Here is a 27,669-nt window from a genome sequence, read left to right as displayed (position 1 = left end):
GAGCATGCCAGGTGGGGGGCTGGGGCTAGGGAAGACGGTCACAGAGCCCAAGCAGGGCAGTCAAGGCCTCCTCATCTCAGACTCATTCCTGCTGGTCTGTTCCGTCCCTACCCCCAGTCCCAGCCAAGGACCCTGCCTTCCCATCACAAGGGCAGCGACAGCCCCTGGTGCCTCAGGGCTTTCCAAGTCTCTCTCACACTTTTCATATTCGTTGTCTCCCTGCCCCACTTCCTGTCCTCCCTTCCATCAACCACTGAGCACCAGCTTTGGGACCATGCTCAGCCCTGGGGATACACTGTGAGGAGGGAGACACGGCCCCACCCTCACCAAGTTTGATTGTAACTAAAGAGACAGATAGTAAGCAAATGACAATAGAAAATATTAGCAAATAGGGTTGAGATGGGTATTTGAGAGAAAAGTTCAGGGAGATTTACCTAATCAGGGGTTAAAATCTTACACAGTAAAGCTTGAGGTTACTATGTATCAGCAGCTGTCACAATTCCACTCATTGACTCATTCATTCATTCACTCCTTACCAAAAATCACAGTTTGCCAAGCTTGTGGCCTTGGTGAAGAGGAAGTCAAAGTCACCCCTCTTCCCTCGAGGAGCCCACTTTCCAGATGGAAAGAGCTGAAACAGCCCAGACAGTGTAGTTATGATAACACCCAGCGCCAAGCTTCGTGTTGTGTTTTAGGTACTTCGTAGGCTATTCCTGACGGCAATTCTGGGGGTCGTTTTAATCTCCAACCTGCAAATGAAGAAGCTGTTGTGTCTATGAAGCCACAGACTTTTGAAACTCAGTGATGCCCTGAGTACTTGGAAGTTGTATATATGTAAATTCTAGCAAGATCAAGAGACTCTGACCCTTCCCTGGGCTGGGAGTCACTGTGAACAGGCTCCTTCCTTATCCACAACCCAGTAACAGTGTCACCCTGGGTGGTGCCTGACAACTCGTGCCTGAGCAGATAAGGAAGGCCGGTCTTGTCTGCAGGACCACACAGCCACCCAGGCCCAGAAGCATTTCCAGGCTCAGCAGAGGCCCACTTCTCTCCTTGATAGCGACAGTTTCCCAAGGCCTGCAGGGGAGAAATCGTTTTAAATGTAATGATTTCTTTTTACATATGTCTATTGACTTTTCTCCACATTCCACTAGTGTTCTCCAATACTCAGTCCAGTTACACCAACTCGCAGCAAACGGGGATGTATATATTCATCGCCACCGGCCCTCAGCTCCTGAGCTGGGCTGCTGCTCCCAGCGCATCAGGGCTCACAACTTCAGGGGTGGGTGGCCCTGTGCAGCAGGACATCCAGTCCCTTCTTTCTCCAGCCTGCATGCCTCGCCTTGTGGGAGCTCCCCAGCCAGGGTCGGCGAATTAGGAACCTAAACAGGACTCAAGGTGCAGGCGTTATCGTGTCTCTCAAGGTCAAGGGTGTGGGCAGGCTAGGTGAAGCTGTTGGATCAAGCGAGGTCTTTGTCTCATCCTTGAACTTAAAGTGCTCCGTGTTCAGGCCTGATAGGCGTGTTCTGTGTCAGGACTTGGGGAAGTTCATGGAATGGGGCTGCAGGGGCTGATCTGTTAACCTGGACAAGACTGGGTGGGGACAGCATCCAGTGTATCAGCTGTTTCAGATCTTCAAACGCTCACCCCTCGGGGTCTACCTGCTTCAATTTCTGAGCTAGAGGTGGGGATCCCTGTCCTCTTCCGCCACCTAGAACATCACAGTGGCCTCACTGAGCACTGTCAGTGCCCCCTCCCATGTCCCCTCTGGTGCATGCCAGCCCACTTCCCAATGCTTTTTTCAAATTTTTTTTGGCTGAGGGCTTTTCTTGACCTTGGAAGGCTTTTGTGCCCCTACATTACAGGCTGGAAGAGCTGGGGATAACCAGCCCAGGAGCAGTTCAGCCCATGATTGACAGGAACAGGGTATATAAATGCCCTAGCTCCCTCATCTCTAGGGGTATACAAGCCCAAAGCGCAGGTACTGCACTGGCTCCTGGACCCCCAACTGAATGAAGCAGGATCAGCTGGGGATTTGACTGTCCATGCACACGGCCCTGGCTTCCTTCCCTTCCCTGCCACCTCTCCACTCCTCTGCCTGAGTTTTCCAGGACCAGCTCCTAACTAAGCTACTTGTACACAAGTCCTTGACTCAGGTCAGGCCTGTGTAGGGGAACCCAAGTGAACATGTCCATATCCATTAGCGTATGGATATGGACGCCATTTCCTCCACTTAGACCTTGGGTGAGAGACTTAAGCTGTCTTTGCCTCTGTGTCTTTACATGTAGAATGAGCATAATGACAGACCCTACCTCATAAACTTGTTCGGAGGATTAGCCGGGAGATTACACTGACAGCCTGACAATAGCACCTGGCATGTGGGAGTGCTCAAATGTTACTAAACCACAAGGTCAGGGGTGTCTCCACTCGCTCACCTTGTGTATGTTGTCAGCCACTCTCAGACCAGCAGAGTGCTTGGCGATACCTACTGAATGGAGTTCTCATCCTGATTCTGACCCCAGTGCTCCTGACCTTGGCGCCTCCTCTGCTCCTGGCTGCATGCTGTGTTGTGCATCTGAACTCTGGTTCCCAGCCCAGCCTCTGTCCCCATGATGCCCGGCCACTGTGCTAAAATCAGTGGTGTTGCTGGGCAGGGGAGCCCGAGGCTGTTTCTGGGCAACCCTGCTCTCTCTAGGCACGCACACAGGCCTGGGAGCTCAGACTTGGGGTGACGTCTTTGTATTCAATGAGACCTATTTTCTGGCTCCCCTTCCCTTCCTTCACCCTGGCCAGGGGTGCCCACCAGAGGCCCAGGGCAGCCTCTCTTAGGACTGAAGTTTCTAATTAGCCTCTGCTCTCTGAAAAGAGTAAAATGCTACACAAACGTGAGTTGTTAATAAGAACTATTAATCTTGTTGTGGTTGATCATGTGGCCGACAGAGCCTCTTCCTTCTCCTTGATGAAGGCAGAGTAATAGAAAACAGTCCTGGAAGAAAGCAGCCCAGGAGTTTTCCCACCTAGTACTGATGTTGCTGAAACTCAGCCTCTGTTCACTGGTGCCAAATAGAAGCAGAGAGTTTTGGGTGAAATAGAAAAGAGTAGCTTTTATTGCTTTGCTAGTCAAAGGGGGGCACAGTGCGCTAACTCCTTGAAGACCGTGCAACCCTGCCTGGAGGGGGTAGGGAGGAGTTTTATAGTGCTCAAGGAGCAGGGCGTGATCAGCTCGTGGACAATTCAGGGATTGGTTGGCATCAAGGTGAGGTTTCAAGCATCATCAGCCTTCGGGTTTCTACCAGTCTAGGGTCTCTGTTATTGGGGTCAGCAGTTTTCCTCGTCCTGTAAAAACTTCGGAACGTGTCAGGCTTTTATCTATACCTTTCAGGGAAGTGGGAGTTGGTGATTCTGTTATGTGGCACAATTATAGTCTAAATTGTTACCAGTACCTTAGCCCAGCAGCTGTTCTTTGTTTCTACATCTTCACATTTCCCAATCATTAATTCTTGAGTCAGCATTTTACTTCAAAAGACAAGGAACCAAATAGACAGGGGCTTTCTTTTACATGATTGCACTGACTCACTGGGTGACCTTGGATGAAGCATGTCTTCTATGCAGCCTCAGTGTCCTCACGGATACAACAAGGATGTTTATAGGTTCCTCCCATCTCTGATTCCACAGTAGACCTTACCAAGGATTGCAAGCGGAGGGCCAGACATTCAATACTTGTTACATGCCTGAGGATTCTCCTCCATGGACTAATCTATTCTGCACCGTGACCTGGATTGCTTCCAGATTTCTAGATGAGAACATCAAGACTGGGAGAATTTACATAACTCACCTAATGTCACATGCTAACAGTGATGGAGCTGGCGTGTGTACATGCACAAGTGTGTGTGTACACACATGACTGTGTGTTTATGTGTGTGTGTGCTCAGTCGCTTCAGTCATGTCTGATTCTTTGCAACCCCATGGACTGTAGCCCACCAGGCTCCTCTGTCCATGGGATTCTCCAGGCAGGAATACTGGAGTGGGTTGCCATGCCCTCCTCCAGGAAATCTTCCCGACTCAGGGATCGAAACCACGTCTCCTGCTTTGCAGGCAAATTCTTTACCGCAGAGCTACTGGGAAGTTCGTTTTACATATATGTGCCTGTTGATGTGAATGTGTGTTTGTGCATGTGAGTCTGCTTGTGTGTATTGAGCTGCAAGTGTGGGGTACACACCTGTGACATCTGATCAATAGTTTCCTCTGCGATGCCCTGGATGGCCGGCTCCCCAGGTCCCACCTTCTCTCCTTTCCTGTCCTCCTTCCCTCCTACCTGTGTCTCTAGGCAGAAGCACCGGAGCTGGTTTTCTTTAGGAGAAAAAACAAAGCCTGCTCTTTCCAAACTCCAAAGGCTTTTACTTGCTGGAAAAATCCATAACAATTAACCAGATCTGCTGGAGGGAAAAAAAAAGAAAACCCGAGACCTGCTTGAGAAGTCTGTAGGAAAGGTGGTGGTTCTCCTATGCTGGTTAAAAATTCAGAAGGCACATTGGCATACGATATGAGGCACAGTCTTCAACTAAAGAGATTTAATGGCCCACAATTCAATTTGAACTGAAAGAATCCCCCCGATGACTCCTTATAAAGTCTTCCTGAGCCCCAGGTCGATATCTTGGGGGCTGGCAAGGAGCAACAATCGATTAGCTGTCTCGGTCAATGAGCATTACAAGCCGAGGAGGCTGGAGGGGAGTCGTACACGCCGTTCCACAGGCGGCCCCTCATAAAATCGGCCCATCGATGGCTGCAGGGCCGTCTCAGCCCAGACAAAGCATGGCTACTGTGGGGCCTGCAAGCTAAGCAAACACCCCAGGAACCCACTTGGCCAAATGAATCCGGAGGCCACTCTCTTACCAGGGGGCCTGTAGCAGGGGCCAGAAGCCAAGTTTCTAATAATTTCAAGCCAGAGGATCCTCAGGTGTGAGGTGAAGACCTGATTTTACAAGAAATTTCACTGAGTTCTATCCAGTTCAGGAAAGTGAGACGTTACTATGATGCCGCGTTTTTTCTTAGGCCACCGTTCGGCAACCTCAGCTTTACAAGAGTATAACAAGGACGCCAGAGTAAGAAAGCAATGGCTTCCAGGCATCTAAAAAGTCCTCGCGATAAAGTCTCTGCATTAAAACACATGTACTCTTCAGGGAGAGGAATTCAGACCCTCACTCGGAACCTATGAACTCTCGCTTTATCCACACTTCTAACAAGCTTTCTTTTTCTGATCGCACAGGACAGTTTAATACTAGAAAACGAGTAAGATTTAAGTGAGGAACGGGTGGCTGTGCTAAAGGGAATGACCTTATTGGTGGCGAGAGGTAATAGCTAAGAGCTGAGGCAAAGAGACTATAAAACCAGAGTGGGGTGGACACTGAAATTTGGAGTCACTCGGATAAGGGCAAACCTCTCTACATTCTGGAGTCTCTGTATGAGTCTGTGCTCAGGCTGCTAAAGCAAAACACCGTAGACTGGGTGGCTTAAACTGACACTGATTTTTCTCATAAGTTTGGAAGCTGAAAGTCCAAGATCAGGGTGTGAGAAGGATTGGCTTGTGGTGAGGATTCTCTTCTTGGCTTATAGATTGCGGTCTCCATACTTTTTTTTTTTTTTAGTATTTATCTATTTATTTATTTGGCTGTGTTACGAAGTCCAAGCTCACTCTGCTAGCCCCATGACAGGCCAATGAATCCGACAGATGAGGTGTGGAGGCAAGGGAGAGACTTTAATTGGGGAGCCTGCAGACTGAGAAGATGGAAGGCTAGCACCTCAAAATAGCCAACTTATTGGGGTCTGGATACAAGGTTCTTTTATAGATCAGAGAGAAAGAAGCAATGAGGAACTAAAGTCAGAAGACAGAATAGAGAGGAAGGGGCAGTGGGGAAGTAAAGTGAAAGGGTCTTCAGTCTTGCAAAACATCTCCAAGGGAATGGCCAGCGTTTGGAAGGGGTGTGTTAACCTCTCCTGTTCACAAGGTCAGTTTAGTTCAGTTTGGTCACTCTGTTGTGTCTGACTCTTTGCTACCTCATGGACTGCAGCACACCAGCCGTCCCTGTCCATCACCAACTCCCGGAGTTCACTCAAACTCATGTCCTGATCACAGGTGGGCAGGGACAAACCATCTCTCTAAGAGCTGAACAAGGGCACTGTAGTTCACAGGCAGGCAGAGGGGCAGGGTCCTCCAGGCGAGCCAGTAATCATGATTATAATCACAAAAGCAACTAAAAGCAAGTCAGAGAAACAGTTTCCAACCTGGAGTCAGAGTTGGCTTCCTCCCTGCAACAGCTGCATCGCATCTGCTTTAGTTGTGGCCTGCAGGGTCTTTAGTTGCTGCCTGTGAACCCTTAGTTGTGGCATGTGGGATCTAGTTCCCTGACTAGGGATTGAACCCAGCCCCCTGCATGGGGAGCACAGCACCTCAGCTACTGGGCCGCCAGGGAAGTCCCAGCGCTGTGTCTTCACACGGCCTTTTCTCTGTGGGCGCAGGGGGAGACAGAAAGCTCTGGTGCCCTTCTGTTTGTAAGAAAACCAGTTCTACCGCATGGAGACCCACTCTGATGACATTGTTAACCTTAACTGCCTCCTTAAAGGTTCTAGACTTGGATACGGTGAGTTGGGATTAAGGCTTCAACATATGAATTTGGGTGGGGACACTATTCAGCCCGTAACAGTCATCCAAGTCTGCAGTGCCTAGCACAGGACAACAGTTGATGTTCATAAAGAATTAGCAAGAGTGGCTTTCAATCATGTGAAGTTACTTCTCTTTAAGATGGCAGGGAAATGATGGATGCATTTTATAAAGACTGCCAAAGAATATTGGCGAAAATGTTGGCTTTTCAGGGAGAGAGTTCCATTTTAAAAGAATGTCACTCTTGTGAAGGAGTTCTTTTTCAGAGTCTTGACAGAGCTGTTAAGCAATGTCAGTCTCAAATTAGGGTCATTTGAGGCAACTTTAATAAAGGAGTGTTACCCAGGTTCAATCCCTGGGTCAGGAAGATCCCGTGGAGGTGGGCATGGCAACCCACTCCAGTATTCTTGCCTGGAAAATCCCATGGACTGGCCAGCTACAGTCCATGGAGTCGCAGAGTCGGACACAACTGAGCGACTTCAGTTCACTTCACTTTACAAAGGTGCAGGTAGGGAGGGAACCACAAGGGGGAACACTGTAGCCCAGGCAGGGGGAGGGTGGGGTGGGTGCCCCAGGCCCCGAAGCCCCAGGTCACCTGGGCCCTGAGATCTGAGGGCTGTGAGTAGAGCGCTGCCCTACAAGAAGTGGAATCTCAGTCCTAGTGGGGCAGGGAGACCCCTGCAAAGGAGAGGAAGGAGAGGGGAAGTAAGTCACCTGAGCTTGCTCTCTCTTCCTTCCTCCCTGCCCGTCTCTAGTAGGTGCTCCCCATGTGTTGAATCCAACCAGTAACCACACCAGGGAGGGCTGAGTGCATGGTTTCACCCTCCTGGGGAGGAGAGTGGACACGGAAGAGTAAACTGAAGACACTCTGGTGCCTTCCCTTTCCCAGATGCACCTGTCTTTGCGACAGGTCACCTCGCCCATCCTGCTGGGTGTTGGGTGGGTGCAGGGGCTGGCGGAGAGGTTGCCTCCTCTCCTCACTCCCCTCCTTCCAGCTCCAGCCCTGTTTCATTCCCTAGTCTTCCCCAAAGACAAGAGAAGGAAAGAAGTCACAGAAAATGTCTCTCCAGCTCCAACCCACTGTGTACCACCATCACACACACACACACACACCATGTATGTGTCCCTCTCCTCAACAAGAAGATAAACTAATTTCACACCATTAAATGCTTCCAAATGGAGCTCCATCATTTGCTGAAGCTCATCCATCCTGGAGGCCTATCATTTATTCAAGCCCCGCCCTATTTGAGGAGCCAGCACCTCAGCCTCCACTGGTGCTGGAAAGAACAGAGGCAGCTTCTCCACACCTGCAATGACTGATTTGCACCAAACGACTCTAATTAGCACTTCCATGCTGTGATTAGGCTTCCAGGGGAAACATGCCAAATGCCATTAATTATGGATGTGATCTTAAATTATTCACTTGGATTTTTTTTTTTTCTTGATGTGCCCCTTTCATCTCCCACTAACTTTTTGTCACATCCAAGAATAGATCCAATTAAGCCTCCAAACATGGAAGTTTATTATGTTAAAGAAAAGGTAAACTGCAAATGAATCACTTTTTCTTCCCCGAGTTGTGGTGGTGGTGGTGATCAAGAAGCAACCAAAAGGAGGGAAAGGGATGTGTTTTTCTTCCCTCCCTTTCCTCTCTGCAGAGCTTGGTGCACATGGCTTATCCGTGCTGCCTTGCTCATTCTTACGGATGGGGATCTCTTAGGTGGATTCCTTAGAAGTAGATCTGGAACTGAGGATTCAGACGCAAAAGATCTAATTAGGAAACTGGAAGCGTATCAGGGAAACAAGGAAGGCAAGGCAAGGTGCGATTTCAGGGCACATCCCAGCCTCAGCCTGATCCCACAGGGAGCTCTAAAGAACAAGTGACACCTTCACTTCTCTAAGGCAAGGGAGGTGGGTTTTCAGACTTCTGCACGGGTCAGTCATTGGCTAAAGACTGCTGGGAGCCAGAAATGGTGTAAACTCCTGGGCACTTGACTGCTGACTGTAGGGTGAACCAAGCAATTCCCAAAGGAAGGTCTTTGATGAGAATAGCAGACATGGGCCATTAGAGGCTACATTGGACTTCGCTGTTGGTTCAGTGGTTGAGAATCCGCCTGCCAATGCAGGGGACATGGATTGATCTCTGCTTGGGGAAGATCCTACATGCTGTGGGGCAGCTAAGCCCGTGTGCCTAGAGCTGGTGCTCTGCAGCAAGAGAAGCCACCGCCATGAGAAGGCTGAGCAGCACATCTGGACAGGAGCCACAGGTTGCTGCAACTTGAGAAAGCCAGCACGCAGCAACAGAGACCCAGCACAGCCAGACACAGATACATTAATTAAAAAAAAAAACTAAATAGAAGCTGGAGTCTGGCTGCACAGAATCTCCACTAAATGGGGGTCAACAGAATAGAAAATGGAGCCCCCAGAAGTCAGCATGCCCATGTGTGGTCTGTGGGTGAGGATTCTCCAAGCACCCGTGTAGACTCAGCACTGTATCCCGTGCTGTGGTAGAGACACAGGAATCAACATTCCATGTCAGAAACTCACCTAACGCCAGTGAAAAGAAAAACGGGAGGGTGCCCAGATTAAATGCAGAATTGAGTGGTTGAAATGTGATGACTGGAAGAAGTGAAAGTGAAAGTCATTCAGTTGTGTCTGACTCTTTGTGACCCCATGCACTCTAGCCCACAAGGCTCCTCCATCCTTGGGATTCTCCAAGCAAGAATACTGGAATGGGTAGCCATTCCCTTCTCCAAGGGGTCTTCCAGACCCAGGGATCAAACCTGTGTCTCCCACATTGCAGGCAGATTCTTTACTGTGATGACTGGAAAGGTTCATAAATGTGAAGAATGTCTCCTGGGGGAGAGAAAACTGACTTGGGCTCAGGAAGATGAGAAGAAAAAGTAAAAATTCCTTCCCTATAGTGCTGCACTAAAACCAGACTCCCATCTGTTTTCTCGTTTAAGCCTTAACATGACAGCCTAAGGTGGTATAATATACCCATTTTATAAATGAGAAAAACTGAGGCTCAGAAAGGTCCTGGGCTGATTTGTCCAAGGTGCTCAAGTACAATGTAGAGAAACAGAGTCTTGAGTTGCTGGCTTTAGATTTTAATGCCTGTGTTCTCTCCATGACACCACACTGTCTCCCAAAGGGTAGGAGCTAGTAGGGCAGAGAGGACGATGAAGGGCATTCCGGGTGGGAGAAGAGCAACAAACAGTCTTCGCTGAAATGGACATGTCAAGATGATAAGGGAAGGAGCTGGTTTGATTAACAGCCATGTTATTGTAGCCTTGGAGGAAGGTCATTCCCACCCCACGTCATATGGGAATTCTTGAGTTTCCCTCTAGAAGGAAGGAATCCAGGCCTAGCAGCAAGCCCATGTGGAAGTGACTGCCCATATTGGCCTTTTAGAGTCAACAGGAGTCACGTAGGAGGCAATACACAGGAGGCTGGGAGCCAGAAGGATGCACAGGGCAGGAAGGACACCGTTGGTCAGAGACCCAGACCAAGAAGGGTGGCTCCATATGTCAGCATAGGTCAGCAGCCAAGAGCGGCATCAGACAGCTAGAGATGCCCCACACCAGTCACTGCTGCCTCCTGTCCCATCTCAGCTGCAGAGTGGCATCAGAGAAAGAGTGACTGTCTGTCCAGTTCACCAGACATTTAGTTAGCATCTCCTAAGTACCAGACTCAGCCACCCAGTGTCCCATATACTACAACCGGGGGATTTTTTTATATCTGCCCAAGTAATCATTAGCACCCCTCCTTTCAAGAGGAGGAGCCAAATTCCCTTGAAGGGGGGTTGTACTTCGTGATTCTTCTTTCCTGGTCAGTAGAACTGTAGTGGAAGTGCCAATAACTTTATAATTTCCAAAGCTAGGTCATAAAGATATTGCTAGTTCTGTCTGCCTCACTGTCTTGAGTTGCTCACTCTGGGGAAAGCCAGCCAGCTTCGAGGCACTCATGCGGCCAGAAAGAGGCTGCCCTGAGGAAGAACAATGCCTCCTGCCAAGCGCAGCATCAGCGCAGCAGCCTCATGAGGGAGCCATGCTGGAAGCTGCTGCTTCTCCTCCCAGGCTCCTCCAGCCCCAGCCAGGCCTTTCAGTGAAAACATCCTTGGCCAGTGTCTTACAGACAGCCTCGTGAGAGATCTCTAGCCAGTACTACCCAGCTAAGCTGCAGCCAAGTTTCTGAACCAGAAACCGTAGGTACTCATTGTTACTTTATTTTTTACTTATTTTATTTTCATTTATTTATTTAATTGTGGCATGTAGGATCTTTGATCTTTTAGTTGTGGCATGTCGGATCTAGTTCCCTGACCAGGGACCGAACTTAGAAGAGTGTAGAGTCTTAGCTAGTGGACTACTAGGGAAGCCCCTATTGTTTTAAGCCACCAAGTCTTCAAGTAACTCATCAAGCAGCAATAACTAATAATACAGGACAGGACCGAGTGTCAGGACCTATTAAAAATGGGCCTTCTTTTTTCTATCTAAGGAATCACATCAGCATCACACTAATGATACAGAATAAATTGTATCCGGAAGTTTTTGCAAATACTGGGCTGCTAAGTCGCTTCAGTCGTGTCCGACTCTGTGCGACCCCATAGACAGCAGCCCACCAGGCTCCGCCGTCCCTGGGATTCTCCAGGCAAGAACACTGGAGTGGGTTGCCATTGCCTTCTCCAATGCATGAAAGTGAAAGTGAAGTTGCTCAGGCGTGTCTGACCCTCAGCGACCCCATGGACTGCAGCCTTCCAGGCTCCTCCGTCCATGGGATTTTCGAGGCAAGAGTACTGGAGTGGGGTGCCATTGCCTTCTCTGAAATACTGGGCAGTTTTGCTGAAAATTCTCTGGGAGAGGAGTAAGGTAAGAATTATATCTCACAGAAGAGGCCCAAGGGCTTTCCAGGTGGTGCCAGTAGTAAAGAACCCGCCTGCCAACGGTGGAGATGCAGGTCCAATCCCTGGGTTGGGAAGATCCCCTAGAGGAGGCCATGGCAATCCACTCCAATATTCTTGGGCTTCCCTGGTGGCTCAGATGGTAAAGAATACACCTGCAATGCAGGAGACCTGGGTTAGATCCCTGGGTTGGGAAGATCCCTTGGAGGAGGGGCATGGCAACCCACTCCAGTATTCTTGCCTGGAGAATCCCATAGACAGAGGACGCTGGTGGGCTACAGTCCACGGGGTCACAAAGAGTGGGACACAACTGAAGCAACTCAGCACACAGACCCAAACTCCTTAAAAATCTCCTTTAACCTCCTCTTCCTTCTAAAAATTGCTCTCTAGATGTCTCTGCTTTTTCCAGAGCTCTAGCCCACCTGTGTCATGCCTCCACGATGCTTCCACGGGTAGTGCTACTAAGCCACGTTTGTTTTGTCAAATGCGCAGCAAACCAAAACGCTGAGACACCAGGATTTGCAGCAAATAGAGGGTTTATTTGCAAGTCAGCCATTCAAGGAGACAGGAGGAGAAATCTCAAATCCTCCTCTCTCAAGGCAAGGGCCTCGGGTGTTTATGGGATAAAGAAAAAGTAAGCAGGGCAGTCTCAGGCCTGTGGACATGGGGCCGTTGGGGCAAGGTGATTGGAAAAAGGTGCAGTAATTACCTTCTGCCCAGGTGTAACTAAAGAACAGGGCTTCACATGTGCAAAGTGCTCTAAGGACGCTGGTGCATGCCCAGTTGAAGGGTCAGGAATCCCATTCGATCTTAAACTGTTCAGCTTGAGATAGGCAACTGATTCCAAGTTCCTGGGAAACAGTTTGATGATATCTTATCTTTTAGGATACCTGCTGCTTGGAGGACAGGTAAGTCTTAAAACAACCTGGATAAGTGAAGGCAGATGAAGGGGATTTAACTACCAGATCGGTAGCACCATTCCAGTATTCCTCTCCACCTGTTACTATGGCCAGGACGACAGAGGCATCAGCAAGCAGGACAAACCTCTGGAAGGTGGGGACAGCTGTGATCCTTCAGTAGGCTGGCCCTGCCATCGCAGCGAGAGCAGCAGTGGACAATTGTGCAAAATCAGTGTGAGTCCAGGGGAGGGCGTTACTGCTGGCTGGAGGTGACGGAGCTTCAATGGAGGGTGAGTGAGGGCTGAGATGTGAGAGATCCCAGGCAGAGAGGGAACCTAAGGCTAAGACCTCAGGTTGTGCACAGGTGTAAGGGCATGGCCACAGTGCTTGGCAACGTGAGGGCCGGTGGTGTGTTTGGGGGCTGGTGCCCCGTGACTCTTGCTCCTAAGAAGAGAGAACTCCAGGATCCAGAGGGCTCTGGCCAACCTGTCCAGGCTTCAGGGGCAGATGTTGAGATTTCCAGGGCAAACTTGAGCTCGCCTGAACCTTGAATTATTGTTCTTCTATTGGAAAACAACCTGGTTTGGGGTTCACTTTGATTTCTAAGTGGTAGCAAGGGCTTTTTCCAGCCAGTTCACCCCTCTGGGCCTCAGTTTTCTCCTCTGCATACAGGGTCAGGACTCTCAAGCTGTAATTAGCTCAGAATCACACAGAGATATGGTTAAATGCTGATTCCTGGGCCCCAGCCCCAGAGGTTCTAAGTCCTCAGAATCAAGGCAAAGCCTGGGAACCTGCCATGTAACAAGGGTCCGGGGGGGCTTCAGCCACAGGTGGCCCTCATATGAGCAGCTTCCTGAGCTGTCTTGATGTGAAGAACCACCTGGGGAGTTGTGAAAAGCACAGATCTCTTCCCTGGAGGCTCGGGTCTGGGGAGTTGGCCTTGGGACTCTCAAAGTGGAGTCCGGCTGCAATAGGAGCCGGCACACCTGGGGATTTGTTACACTTGCACAATGCCAGGTCCCACACTTGGCTCCTGAGGCTCAATCTCCAGGGCCAGGGCCCTCATTTGCTTGAACAAGCTCTCCAGGTGAGTCTGATGCCTGCTAACATGACAGCCGTGGCCCAGGATTTGAATTGCTTAATGACAACAGCAGGTGGTTGGTAGCATTGGACAGGGTTGGGAAGACTTGCAATCACCGAGGTTCATCCAGCTCCTGTTGCCCAAGGTTCCCAAAAGGCGTGGCTACTCCTCAGCTTGCCTTTGGTCTTCTCCAGAAAAAGGGTATCCAATAAACAGTCACTGATTTCCCTTTTACAAGCAAGTAATTTTCAAAAGAGCTGGGGACCCGGTAATTGAAACCCCCACCTCACAACCTGCTCACAACAACCACTTTTCCATACCTGGCTCCCAGTGCTCCCCTAAGAAGCAGCAGAGGCCATGGAGAAACTTCCAGAATCCAAAATTTACTATGAATGAGCCTGGGTCAGCAGGGGCTACTTCCTTTTATTAATTCTTTCCTGCCAGCTGACATCTCATTTTCTGGAAGCCGACCCGTGGAGCCCGGCTTCCCCGCCCCTCCCCACCAGCTCCCACTCTCCTGCTTTCCCCGCTGCCAGGCGAGAGCATCCCCGCTAAGAATAACAAGGAGAGCTGAGCACGCTCTGGGCCCACCAGTCATCAGAAAAGTGAACCGCTCCCTCTCTTCCCCTTTCAACTTGTTTTTGAATTCTGAGGCAGACCCATTAACTCAGGACTGACAGGGAAGGGAGGTCCCTGCAGGGTTGAGGGTGAAACCCAGGTTTGTCATCAAAGGAATGGAACACTGGTCTGGCAGGGTGGTCTGATTAGCTGCGATCTTGGAGGAGTCACTTTATCCTGAAGCCTCATACCTTCTGTGGTGTGTGGGGGCGGGAGTTCTCTGTAAACTAGGGGTCATCATAAACACTCTGCCAATGAGATCTCTGTGGCTGCACCTGGCAGACTAGAAACAGCTGTAGATACTTTGCGTGTGTGCCTGCTCAGTCGCTCAGTTGTGTCCAGCTCTCTGCAACTCTCTGGACTATAGCGCACCAGGCTCCTCCGTCTGTGGGATTCTCCAGGCAAGAACACTGGAGTGGGTTGCCATTTCCTTCTCCAGGGGATCTTCCTGACCCAGGGATCAAACCTGGATCTCCTGCATTGAAGGCAGATTCTTTACCATCTGAGCCACCAGGGAAGTTTCACTTTAACACCTTATCCCTTTCTAATTATTCAGCTAATTCTGTGTGTTTCACTCTGATCCATGCTCTTCCAGTTATTTACATCTACCATAGGCACAGAGTGGAACTGCCGTATGATAGAAGGCAACTGCCTCTTCTCCACTCTGCAGTCAACGGCATCATATCAGGAGCTTGAAACTGGCCCTGCTGGGAATATTTATACCTTGGAAATTGACAAACACTGTAAATCACAATTGGTCCTCCCCTCTTCCAAAGAGTGGACTGCCAGCCTACCAATGCCGGCAGCCCCCTGCAGAGTGGATCTGAGGCAGGAGCTCCCTTTCTAGTCTGCTCTCAGATGGCCTCTGAGTCTGGAGGAGGGGGAGATGGGAGTTGGTGCTGAGGACAATGTCAGGGCCTGGCAGAGGCAGTTAGGGTATGCTGGGCAGGGTCTCCAGCCCTGGAGCCGCCCTGACTGCATGCTTGTCTGTCCTCCCTCCAGAGTGAACAGCAGCCAACTCGTTATCCCACACTGCAGCTCAGGAGGCAGTCTGAACTCCTTGGAGTGCCCAGCCCCATGCCTGCAGCCTCCCAGGGGTGGTGATAATGTAGCAATTTACATTCATTGCTTTTAAAATTCTCTCAACAACCTTGATCAGGTAGACATTGTCATCTTCCTCATCTCATGGAAAGGGAATCTAAAGCACAGAGAGCTTTAGTAACTTGTGCAAAGTTGCACACCTGGTACCAAATCCAAGTTAGTACTACTCACTGCATGACAGGCCAGTAAACTGAGTGATGAGGTGTTGGGGCAAGGAACAGCCAGCAGATGAAGAGATGGTGGGCTAGTATTGCAAAGACCCATCTTACCCCAGTTGGAATTCAGGCTTCTTTTATAGTAAAAGGAGAGGGGTGTGGTTAGCTATTGCAGACTGCTCGGTGTCAAAATCCTTTGTTCCTGCAGCTATCGCTGTAGGTCTGGTCGCTATGTTCCTATAAACCTACAACAACGAGAATGTTTGTTCTGCAACTTTTATCTCTATGTGAATGGCAAAGTGTTATATACCTTTAAAGGTAAGAGCCTTGAGAAAGGGCTGTCCTGTATATTTCAGGCTAGAGGCAACATTCTTGTAGCCAAAGCAATAGAATACAAAGGTTAAAATAAAAGAAATAGACTCAATATGGAGTCAGATTTGTTCTTCCCTCTGACACAGCTACTAAGTAGCAGCCTTAAGTGGAGCCCAGGCTACTGGCTCTAGAGTCCACACTACTTACCATGAAGCAACTTTATGACATGAGAGGTGAGGGCCCTAAACTCAAAAAGCTTATGCTGGGGTGGGGAGATTGAGAATATCTGGGCTTTGAGGGACAGATGGCATTTTGCCGGAAAGAGATGGAATTGAAAAGGACATCCCAGGTGGAGGGAACAGACAGTGCAAAGGCCCAGAGAGTCGGGGAGAAAGGGATGCATGCAGGAAACAGCCAATGGCCCCGTCTGGCTGTCATCTTCCGCAGCCTCCCTGACCCTGGAGAAGCCTGCTTTTGGGGCCTCAAAATGAGTTTTCAAAAATAACTTATCTTCAGCTTTGTGTATGTCTTTGCTCGATGATTCACATGTTCCTCAAGGTGGTAGTACAATGGATTAGTTCCATGAACACAGAGACTGGGGAAGGTGTGTGTATGTGTTGGGGTGGGGGGTGCCAGACAGGAGACTGGGTAGAGAGACTCGGGTCTAGGATTAAGCATTTTCCTGGGGTCTGTTAATTGTCTGCCTTGAGCAAGGCTACGTGGCAGAGGCTGGTGGCAGCAGGGCAGGAGGGATGAGCACTGTGCGTGGTTGTCCTCGTCCCTTTCTCTAGGAGCTCAGAATCTGCTGTCCCGGTCACTCTCAGGAGGTTGATGAGATAATGAACGTCTCTGAGTCAACTGGTCTGTTATCCAGTTATACTTTGTAAGAGCCATTTATGCAATAGATCCCTCCAGGAAGTGCAGACTTCTCTTTCTGAACTCTGAGCAGAGACCACCCTCTTTGCAGGAGAGATTTCATCTCACCAGATGAATCTCGGCCTCTTTTTATCTGTTCGTGTGAACTGTATAACCTAACCATCAATATCTAAGAGATTGCATCCTGTAAATTTCATGCTGCTCTGTGTGTGTAATGGGCTTTAGAAAACAGAAAAGCCCCAGTGGAAATTTCCATTGAGGTTCAGAGTAACCATTCTTCCTGAAAAAATACTCTTGGACACTAATAGAAATCTTCTCGTTTTCCTGGACTCTTAAAAGAGTGCTGAAGAAAGGAGCCCAGGGACTCTTGTTTCTCCAGAAGGTTTGGAAGATCTGAAGGTCATGGACTATTCTGGCAATAAGCACAGGACCTGGAGTACTGAGGATTCATGGTTGAGAGATGAATGGACTCCAGCCAGTGTCCATGAGAGCAGCAGAGGAAGAGTCAGAATAAGCACCACTGCATTCATGGTGGACTGGCAGTGAACACATGGGGTGCATGTGTCTGGAGGCTGAGTGTGGAGGGGCTCCCTGCCTGAGGGTTGGAGGTGAGCCTTCTGCAAGGCAGTTATTGGGGCTTCTGATTCTGGAACTAAGAGACCAGCCAATCTCCCCCAAACAAGAACTCAATGCATTTTCCCTTTAACCTGGGCTACCAGGACATTCAGAAGCAAAATTAGTGTGCAAATAGTGACTAGACATTTCAGGCTCCTGACATCTAGTTCTTAGTGAATCTGGTTTTGGTCCTTGTTAAAACTGTGCTAGAAAAAGAAAGAAAGAAAAAAAAAATAACGGAGGCAACACTAAAGTAGAAGTGTTTTTTAAAAATTAATCTTTAGCCTCAAAGAGTGACTCTTCATGAGACCCTGGAGAAGAATGTGTGAAGAACCACACGATTAGCTTCTCTCTGCCCTTCTCATGCTGATTCTCACATAGCACCTCTAATAAACTCATATCCCAAACAATTCTAGCTCCACATACTCTAGGCTCTATCCCATTCAGGTCCATTCACCTGTTCATCGCTCCATCCATCCATCCATCCTCCCTGCTACAGCCTCCACTCTCAGCAAACACTGACTGTTCTTCCTCTGTGCAAGGACAGAGCTGTGCACTGACTCAGAGCTGGTATCTGCCTGCCAGCAGCCTTATATCCAGTAGGGGAGAAGACCTGCCAGTGGGGAAGTTCAAGAGATGCTCAGACAATGGAGCAGTAATCCATTCAAGGTTCAGAGAAAAGGGAGCCTGGGCTTTGGTACCAGGATGTCTGGGTTTTATATCCTGGCTCCAGCACTTATGAGCTGTGTGACCTTGGACAAACTACATAACTTCCCTGTGTCTAAATTTCCTCCGTTGTCAAACGGTATTCCATTGGACCTATCTCAGAAGGTTGTTCTGTTATCTACTGCTGCATAACAAAGTTCTCCTGCCATTTTATTATACCTCACAATTTGGGGGTCAGTTACTCATGGCTTGGCTGCTTGGTGCTTTTGCCCCACCTGGCATCAGCTGAGGTCACTCAGTGGTTATTCAGCTCAAGGGTCTCATGCCCGGCACCTTGGCCAGGATGGCCGAAAGGCTGGGTCCAGCTGGAACTGTTCACAAGAGTGCACGGATGTGGCCCCTCCAGGGTGGCAGTCTTGGGCTACTCAGACTCCTGCCACCACTGCCTGAGGCTGCCAAAGAAAGCGTGCCTAGAGATGTTGGTGGAGGCTGCGTCTTTAGACTGGGTCTAGAAACTGGCATGGTATTACTTCCCCAACATTGGACTGGTCAAGTGGACCCAGGGTCTGTCCAGATTCAAGGTGAAAATACTTAGACTCAAAACTCTCCAGTGGGAAGAATTTGTGGCCATTCTTAAGCACCACAGTTATGTGACGATGAAACGAGTTAACACGTGGACAGCAGCTAGTGTGGTGACTGACAGCAAAAGAGACCTGCAGTGCTCGTTGTTGCTGTTACCACCAGCGTTGAGCTGAGCTTTAATAGATGAGTCTATGTCCTCCGGGTAGACAAGGAGCTCGGGAGCAGTGGGCCAGATGCATGGTGTTATTTGCACATAGTTGCATTTTGCGGGCAATTTTGTCTCTGTTAATTCAAAGTAGATGATCAGACCAACTGACATATGCAAAACATGTATCTGATTAGTAATTAACAGACTTCACATCCCTCCGGGGGGACAACCAGGAGCCTAGTCTGGTGGGAGACTCAGAGGGCGGGATGGCTAGGAGGCCAGTCCCCTCACTCAGCACTTGCAGGCTCAGCTCCGAGGGGCTCACAGACCCAGAAATGTATGATGAGTGGACCCAGCTCTGGGCCACCTTCCTGGGCTCCCCCTCCCAGAGCCCACTGCCTAATTAGAAAGGGCCATTTCAACATCTTAACAGAAAATGGAGTTTTTCTTTCCTTGATGTCGTGATTTGACTGGGAGTTAGCAAAGCATCAGTAGAATCCTAAACGTCTATTTTAAAAAGAAATCAAGCCTTCATCTCAGCTTGGCGCGGGGCTCTGCTCTCCCTTTGTGGGAGGAAGATAAAACGCTTCCATGCGTGTCCTCCTGCCTTGAACACGGGCTGGTTAAACATCTCTGGTAATGGTTGAGCTGTGCCAAGGATTTTATCTCTTCCCAGTAACAGTTCCTGCCTTTAAACAGCTTCCGCGGGAAAGAGCCATAACACACACGTGCAGAACAGAGGCTGAGAAAGTCGTCCGGAAGGAGGGCTTGTTTCTAAGGGGCAGGCAGAGCCGTGGTGTGGGCCACACTCGGTCCCACACATCATTTACCTTGTGTAATTTCCTCACTGCACTGGGGTGAGAGATGAGGGGAGAAACCAGGGTTATCTTTACCCCCCTTTATAGTCAAGAAATCTGGAGCCCAGAAAGGCTGAGTGAACCACCAAAGTCATACCCCTGGCAGGGGCAGAGATAGGGGTGGTGCAGAGCAGTTCCTATCCAAGTGTGTCTGACTATGTGTTTTTACTCTGCCAGGAGGACTGGGGCCCTCTCTGCCTCCCTGTTGCTCCCTTCACCCCACATACAGATGAGGATCCCACTCTGTTGGGGCCCGCCTCTCTGAGTAGACCAATGGTGGGGGTCACAGGTTGGTGGTGTGGTTCATGGAGCAAGACCCCAAGCATGGCGTGTACTGAGTCTGAATGAGAGCAGAGGCTAGGCTCAAGGGTGTGCTGCAGGGGAGGGAAGGGGGTACTCTGACAGTCCTTGAGGAAGGGACATCTCATGGTGCTGCTCTCAGAGCCAAGAGCTATGGGTACACGCAGCCCAGCCATTTCATTGAGGCAGCACTGCATGGCCCCGGGAAAGCCTTGTGTCTACCAGGAGCCTTGGTTTCTTCATTTTAAAGTTGAGTGACTGCACTCTAAGCTTTCTGAGGTTCCCGTCAGCCCTGAGACTGGGAATTTACCAGGGCTGCTGCACAGCTAAACAGGCTGTGAACCGCACAACGCCACATAGGCGCCCCTTGTAGACTGTGGTGTAAGCTGGGCACTGCATCCCGCTCTGTGGTCCTGGAATCTGTAAGTGGGGATACAGACTGAAAGCACCAGAGCGCAGAGAAGAGGGGAGAAGTTCCAAGCAGATGGTGGCCTGTGACCACTTCTTCTCCGATCAAGATGCAGACAAGTATTTAGACCACAAAAAGGACTAGTCAGGTAGGTGTGTCAGGACCTGTGGTCAGAGATCCGAGGGGTCTGTCACTAGTCACACTCGCGGCCTGCGTCTAAGCAGGACCACGCTGTGCTTTGCTGTTTATTCTCCGACTGCACCATGTGGCTTGTAGGATTTTAGTTTCCTGACCAGGGATCGAACCTGGGTCCCCAGCAGTGAGAGCCTGGAGTTCCAACCACTGGACCTCCAGGAAGTTGCCCTGAGTACAACCACTTTTATTTGGCTCTGATTTAAAAGGATGGAGTTGGTTCACTAGGGGTCTAACGTGTGGGGCCTCCAGTTTTCAGAGGTGGCTTCCTGTGGGAAGCCTTCCAGGTAGTCCGTAAGCACATGGCTCCTCGGCCACACTTCCTCCAGGGCTTACGTATTTGGACAGTACTTGCTGGTAGCTATTGCACTGCCTCAAGAAAAGCAACTGTGTCTCCCCTCAGACTGGGGCTCCCTGAGGCAGGGCTGTGTCTCCCCTCAGACTGGGGCTCCCTGAGGAGGGGCTGTGTCTCCCCTCAGACTGGGGCTCCCTGAGGCTGGGCTGTGTCTCCCCTCAGACTGGGGCTCCCTGAGGCAGGGCTGTGTCTCCCCTCAGACTCGGAACCCTGCCATCAGAAACTGTGTCTCTGTCCTTCATTTGGCATTTGCTGAGGACCTATTTAGTGCCAGACACTGTTCTAGGCTCTCAGAATATTACACTGATAAATAGCAAACAGTGTAAGATAACAAAGCTTACCATTGCTAAACGCTAAGAAGCAAATGAAAAGCAGAGTGGACGATTCTGTAGGGTGGAGTTTCTGACTCTTTCAGCTGAGGTGTTCCAGGAAGGCCTTTCTGAGCCAAGAAATCAGATAATGAGGAATCAGCCATGGGAAGGTCTGGGTGAGAAGCATTCCAGCCAGAACCAGCCACAGTACAAAGGCCCTGAGTGGGGAAGAACAGAATGGTCTGTGTATCTGGACACAGTAGCACAAGATGAGGTCAGAGGTTGGGGAGGAGGACACGTGGGGATGACACAGGGCCTCATAGATACCGTGAGGAGTGGGAGGTCATGGGGTTGCTATTGCTCAGCCGCTCAGTCATTCCTGACTCTCTGTGACCCCTTGGACTGCAGCACACCAGGCTTCCCTGTCCTTCACCATCCCCCGGAGCTTGCTCAAACTCATGTACATTGAGTCAGTGATGCCATCCAACCATCTCATCCTCTGTCATCCCCTTCTCCCTCCTTCAATCTTTCCCTGCATCAAGGTCTTATCCAATGAGTCTGCTCTTCGCATCAGGTGGCAAAGTATTGGAGCTTCAGCTTCAGCATCAGTCCTTCCAATGACTATTCAGGGGTGCTGACTACCATCCCATGGATGTCCCTGAGATTTTTGTGGCTTCTCCGTGATACCAACTCGGGGCTCTGAGCTCCGTCCCCTGCCACCTTCCTCTGTCACTCCAGAATATCATGGAGGGGGTGTCCTGCCAGTGCAATGCCTTCCTGCAGCCACCTCTGACCCCCACCCCCTCCCCCACCACCATCCAGTCTGTGAACTCCCTGCCCTGGCTTTGCTCTTGCAGACCTTGGCTCTGGAGCCTAGCCCCTCGCTTCCTATTCCTTAGAACCATCTTAAGTCAGCAAGGAGAAAATCTCCTTGACCTGAACTTGGAATTCACAAACCAGGGCAGGAGAAGCGTGTAGTTGGGCAAATTCAGCAAGGCTTTGCCTCCAGTCCGTCTTCAGGGACCGACAGTGATCAGCCCCAAGCCTCATCCTGTCTCCACCCCACAATGCAGACATCCTATAACACACACCAGTGAGTACCTGGCCTTGTCACGTGCCCTCCAGATGGGCTCTTAAGAGGCCAGGCTGGGAAGTCAACCTGAGCCTTTGTTGAAACCAGTTGAGTTATATAACCTCTCAAGCCCTTGGTTTCCCTAGCTCTAAAATGGGAATAATGGCATGTACTTTGCAGAGTTGACATTAGACAGTAGATACTTGGGAGGGGGCTCTGTGTGTCACCATGGTAACAGTTACTGTTCTCTGTGCCAGGCACTGGGCTGCACTTTTATAAGCAGTATCTCATTTCATCTTCATAGCCCAGTGAGGAAGGCACCATAATCCCCACTGTTCATGAGAGGACCCTGAGGTACAGGGAAGCCCCCCGCCCCAGCTCTTGGAAAAGGTTCTTAGCCAGGGTGACAGTCTCCCAAGGGAATATGTTGAGATATAGGATTTTGATTGTCACAGTGGCTGGGGCCATGAGGGGGTGGGGAAGTGGGTGTTTCTAGTGAATATGGGGATCCCCATGGGGCAGCGTGTGGAATAGTCCTATACGGGAAGAACTGACCCCCTCAAGTGCCAACGGACTCCTGTTTTGAGAAACACTAATTCTAGAACAACCCCTCTTTGATAAATTCAAGACTGAGTCCCTGGTAAGAAAGGTGACTAGTCCAGGCTCACCTGGTGCATCAGGGCAGAGCTAGGACCACAGCCACATCCTCACCTTGACCATCACTTCACCATACAGAACCCACACCAAAATCTCAACCACCTTCAGGGTCAGGCCAGATGGCCGCCCTGGGCTGGTGTGTCCCTCAAAAGCCACTGGCTGTGGCCTTTGACACCTTTCCCAGCCCTGGCTTGAAAGATGAACTTGGTTGGGTTTCTTTGATGGGTTTCTCAGATTCCCATCACCCACAGCCACCTCTGACAAAAAGAAGTTGTCGATGATGGTAATTACATTTCTGCCCTCCCTACGGTGTCATTAATAATTGCCATTAAGCTGGTACACTTAGTCAAATAACGCAGGGCCTGACTGGCTGTGCGTCTTTTCTCCTTTTGATTGAGACAATCCATGCTCTAGGCGTTTGCAGTGCAGTTAGCTCGGCAGGACCCGTCAGTGGCTTGTACAGGGCAATTTGCATGGCATTTGGGAGAGGAAGCTGAGCCAAGGGGTGAGGGTGCTGGGCCCTGGGAGTTGGGGGCAGAGGGGCAAAGATTAAGCCCTGGATTCGGGCAGCTATGGGTTGTCATAGCTCTGTTTAACCCTGGCCTCAGCCTGGATATCAGGTGTACCTTAGGGCTTACTCTGGTTCCCAACACAGATCAGCTCCTGAACCTTCCTCTCACTTTGGGGGTGTGTGTATATGTGTGGGCAGGTGGACTGGCTCTCTTCTCTTCTTGCCCCAGGGGTTGGTTTGTATCCCACCTGGTGGAAATACCACCACTGTAACCCTGGCTTCTGTCTATCCAGCTCTCAGGCCACACGTGGGTTCTGGAGCATCCATTCTCTATGTAATCTGAGTTGGAGAACACCAGCTGAATCCTCTGTTCCCAAACCTCTTCCTGAGATTTCCTTGCCATGTGCTTGAAATTTTACCATAAGAGATTTCATTGCTTTGTGACCTGGCCTGGGGTAGGTCAGTGGATGGGTGGTTGATTCCCTCTTTTTTTCCCCCTAATTACATCAGGATTATTTTTTATTATAAATGATAGGCAGAACACTTAGCTTAGTGTTAGGTAATATAATTGAATGAATTAGTTATTGAAAAGTTCAGAGATAGTTCTGCTGGCTTCCAGCATGCTTTGATCCAGGGGTTCCCACTGTCAACGGGACTCTGGCTCCATTTCGTTGTGATTCCCTGGGCTCAGCTCCACTCCTACATGGGTTTTTTGACCACCTGCCCACCAGCCCCTATCACACTGGTGGCTACAGAACCACCTGTAGATAAATAGCTTCTCTCTAAGAGGTTCCTATACAAGAAGTAGCTTTGAAGAAGCCCCCCAACCCCAAACATCTCATAACTCGTTGACCAAAACTGGATAATGTGTTCCCATCATTTTCCTCCTTCAGCAATCACTGTGGTCCAGGTGATGGTATAGTTATCCCTGGACAGTATCATCGTATTTATTACACAGTAAACTATGGTCCGAGGGCAGAGAGAGTCTTCAGAACACAATGCAGACCTGCGAGCTGAGACGGGGAACGGAGTCGGAATGTCCCAGACCACTGCACCAGGTCATGCACTACGGCAGCATCTCGGGCAGCCCAGTGAGGAGCTCTGGACCAGAATGCCCATTAGGTAAGTCTGGCTCTGGGTGGAAAAGACCGGGCCCCAACACCTGCCATGCTGTCATTCATTGACTGGGCCTGACTGGGAGGAACTGGCCTGGGCTCCAGAGCTGGGATGGCCCCCTGAAGGTGTATAACCAGAGGCTGTCAGCTAACTGCCCTCCTTGTCACTGAACAGGGAATTCCTCCTTGAAGAAGGATCTGAGAGGTGTGCCTCTAAGGCCATTTCACAGCTAGGAAGTAAATCAGGATTTAGACCCCAGGGGTTTGGGGCCAGATGTCTGTATATTTTCTTGCTGTACGCCTTGGTGGACAGTGTGGAGGAGGGAGGCGGGAGTATGAGGAACACAGCACTAGTCTTGGGTATCCTGGCTCTGCCTCTACCAGCTAGATGTCCTTGGGCAAGTTGCTACATCATTCATTCGTTCCAGCACTTACTGAGCCTTTGCTGAGTGTCAAGTCATGTGCTAAGACCCTGGAAATACAGAATCTGCTCCAGCAGATCACCAGTCTGGGACTAGGGTGTAGGTCCAGGGAGAGACCCAGCCTGGACCTGTGCAAGCTGTGACACGGGCACTGCTGCCCATCACTCTTCTGCAGAGCTGTCTCTCCACTTCAAGGCTCAGTGGCTGACTGACCTTGGGGTGGGGTTTGTGCCTTGGGGTCTGGATATAAGGCCTTTGACACGCCAAACCCCAGGGTAAGTCCTTCAACTTTGCCTTCATGCAGACACACTGGGTCCAGGCAGAGAGCCAGGCCAGCCAGGCAGGAACCTTCGGGTAAACAATAGACATTCATCAGCTGATGGATGAGTCCGAGAGAAATCAGCAAACTCATTTAAAAAACCAAGCACCCAGAATTTCCTGTTCCTCACCCAGCCAGCCTAGATACATGACCTTGAAGAGGTCCCTTATCTTGCTGCAAGTTATTGCCAGGGAATCTATGGCCAATTAAACAAGCAAATGTTTCTCCGCACCTTTTCCTTTAGCTCTCTTAAATAAGCTCTGGCCTGACCCGTGGAGGAGACGCTGGACTCGCCAATTCCCTTCATCAGAAGAAACATTTCCCCCACAGCACAGGCTCCAGGCCTTGGTTATTAAATCAGCAAAACCCAAACGCTCCCAAGATAAACTCCTGATGTTGCGATAATAGCAGTCACCCTGGAGAATCCCACCTGGTGCTTCTCACCCGTGCAAATGCCATCAGCAGCAAGCATCCTGGCCACAACAGCCCAACAGGTAATTTGCTGGTTTATGGCTCAGATGCTAAAACGCGAATGTAAACAGGCTCCGATGCAAAAGCATCGGTAGTGCAAAATGCTTTTCCTCACCTTCTCCAGGAAAAGTCCCAGAAACACTGAGCATCGCTGGTCAGAGAGCCTTCCTCTCTCCTGCAGCCATTGTTGGGGCCACTGTAAAGGAATATGGAGACTAACAGGTTGCAGGGGACAGTTTCTTTCCTAAAATGAGCCAGATCCTGCCCTCTCCCCAGCTCTGTTGGGCGGGTGTGCTATGGTGCCTACTCCCCACCCCTCACCGTGCCCCCTCTCAAGAGCAGCTGTCTGTCCGTTTCTCTCTTCTCCTCTTCCAGTCTCTGCCTGTCTTATTCTCTCTCATCTGTTTTTTTCTCTGTCACACTTTCTCCCCTCCTCTTTTTCTCTCTCTTCATTTCCCCGAGGTGGGTCCTTCGTAACTTTCCACTTCAATATCCTCACATCAGAAAGTCCTCCCTAACCCTGGGCCAGTCTTGGGGGTTACTTCCCTAACTTTAGGCCAGTCCTGGGGCCTTCCCCTCCTGCCCTCACAGGGGCTGTCATCCTGAAGTTCCCAACCTGGTCCCAGTAAAAGGCCAGGCTCCTCCAGCAGGCAGATTGAGAGCCTTCCAGAGCCACCGCCAGGCCACAGGGCAGCTCTGGGTAAACGTGAGCTAAAGGAGACAGAGGCGGCTCCCATGTCAGGGCACATATTCTGAGGACTTCATTGTCCCCGGGCTCCCCGCTTGGCCAGACACCCTGCACGCGCATGTGGAAGTTGGGGCTGCCAGGACCGATTTCTCTGTGAGACGCAGCCCTGGGGAGGGAAGACAGAGGACTGCTGTGGACTAAGTGGGTTCTTCCCACTGCTGCAGAGGCAAAGCCCAGAGTGACCCTCAACAAAGAAAGGCTCATGGCCATGGATTTCCCAGAGGAGCTTGCTTAACATGCAGATTCCTGGTCCAGTGAAGCTGCTGAAGCGGGTTTGACCTGGGCCCTGAACAGAGCTCCCCAGGTGATGGTGACCCAGCCCACACTCTGAGAGCCCCCGGTTCTCCAGAGCAGCGACCTGGAACCTGTGCGGATTTGTATCCCAAGGATGAACACATTTTACTTCTCACCCTCAAAATAAGGGTATTAACGTGTAAGTTTTATACATGTAATCCTGAAATCCAGGATATTAAATAATAGGAAAACATTTTTTAAGGATAAAAATAAACACAGATAGAAATTGTAATTCTTCCCTCCTGCTCCCTCAATTCTGTGTTCTAATCCTCCATGCTCCCCACTTTGGAGGTCATGGCCAGAGGGACTGGGAAAGGAGATTTAGCCACTGAGAAGAAGCTAGAAACTCAGCCTCTGTGCTCTGGTGCCAAATCGAATCTCAGAGGCAGAATTTGGGGTGAAATAGAAAAGAACAGCTTTATTGCTTTGCCACGCGAAGAGGAACACAGCAGACTAGAACCCTGAAAAACTGTGTGTCCCACCCCAGGGGGATTTGGTGAGGAGTTTTATAGCGATGGTTCAAGGATGGAGTTGCTGATAAGGACTGAGGTGTGTGCAGGGCCTGTGTGCGTGTGCTGTGCTAAGTCACTTCAGTCGTGTCCGACTCTGTGCGACTCCATGGACTATAGCCTGCCAGGCTCCTCTGTCCGTGGGATTCTCCAGGCAAGAATACTGGAGTGGGTTGCCGTTCCCTTCTCTGGGGGATCTTCCCAACTCAGGGACCGAACCCGCATCTCTTATGGGTTCCTTTACCACTAGCGCCACCTGGAGCAGGGCCTGCACGCCTTTAATCTGGTCTCAGGTGGTCTCCTGATGAGCGTCTCTGGGTTATCAAACTGTGGTCTTCTCTGGAATGAAGGACGCTAACATCTTCCATTTGTCGGGTGTTTTATTTCTGTAAAGAGCAAGGATTATGTGTATCCCTTGAGTGAACCAGGACGCTGCCCCAAGGCTGCAATGTGGTTTCTTGGCCGCTTCTCCCTCGTCCCTGCCTCCCTCCCTTCCCTGATTAGGAACTGTTTGAAAGC

General features: G+C 50.2%; 1 long non-coding RNA gene across 1 annotated transcript in view; it reads left to right on the top strand.

Annotated features, from left to right (window-relative positions):
- The window catches only part of LOC133236219 (uncharacterized), a 62,917-nt gene extending 35,470 nt beyond the window's left edge, over window positions 1-27,447 (top strand). The window contains exons 5-6 of the long non-coding RNA XR_009732790.1: window positions 24,166-24,394; window positions 25,373-27,447. This is a non-coding gene — a long non-coding RNA (uncharacterized LOC133236219). The remainder of the gene's footprint in view (window positions 1-24,165; window positions 24,395-25,372) is intronic.
- Window positions 27,448-27,669: the final 222 nt, after the last annotated feature.

The sequence above is a fragment of the Bos javanicus genome, chromosome 23 (genome assembly GCF_032452875.1).
Source record: "Bos javanicus breed banteng chromosome 23, ARS-OSU_banteng_1.0, whole genome shotgun sequence".
In the NCBI taxonomy this organism is placed as follows: domain Eukaryota; kingdom Metazoa; phylum Chordata; class Mammalia; order Artiodactyla; family Bovidae; genus Bos; species Bos javanicus.
This window is presented reverse-complemented; position numbering and strand designations above follow the sequence as displayed.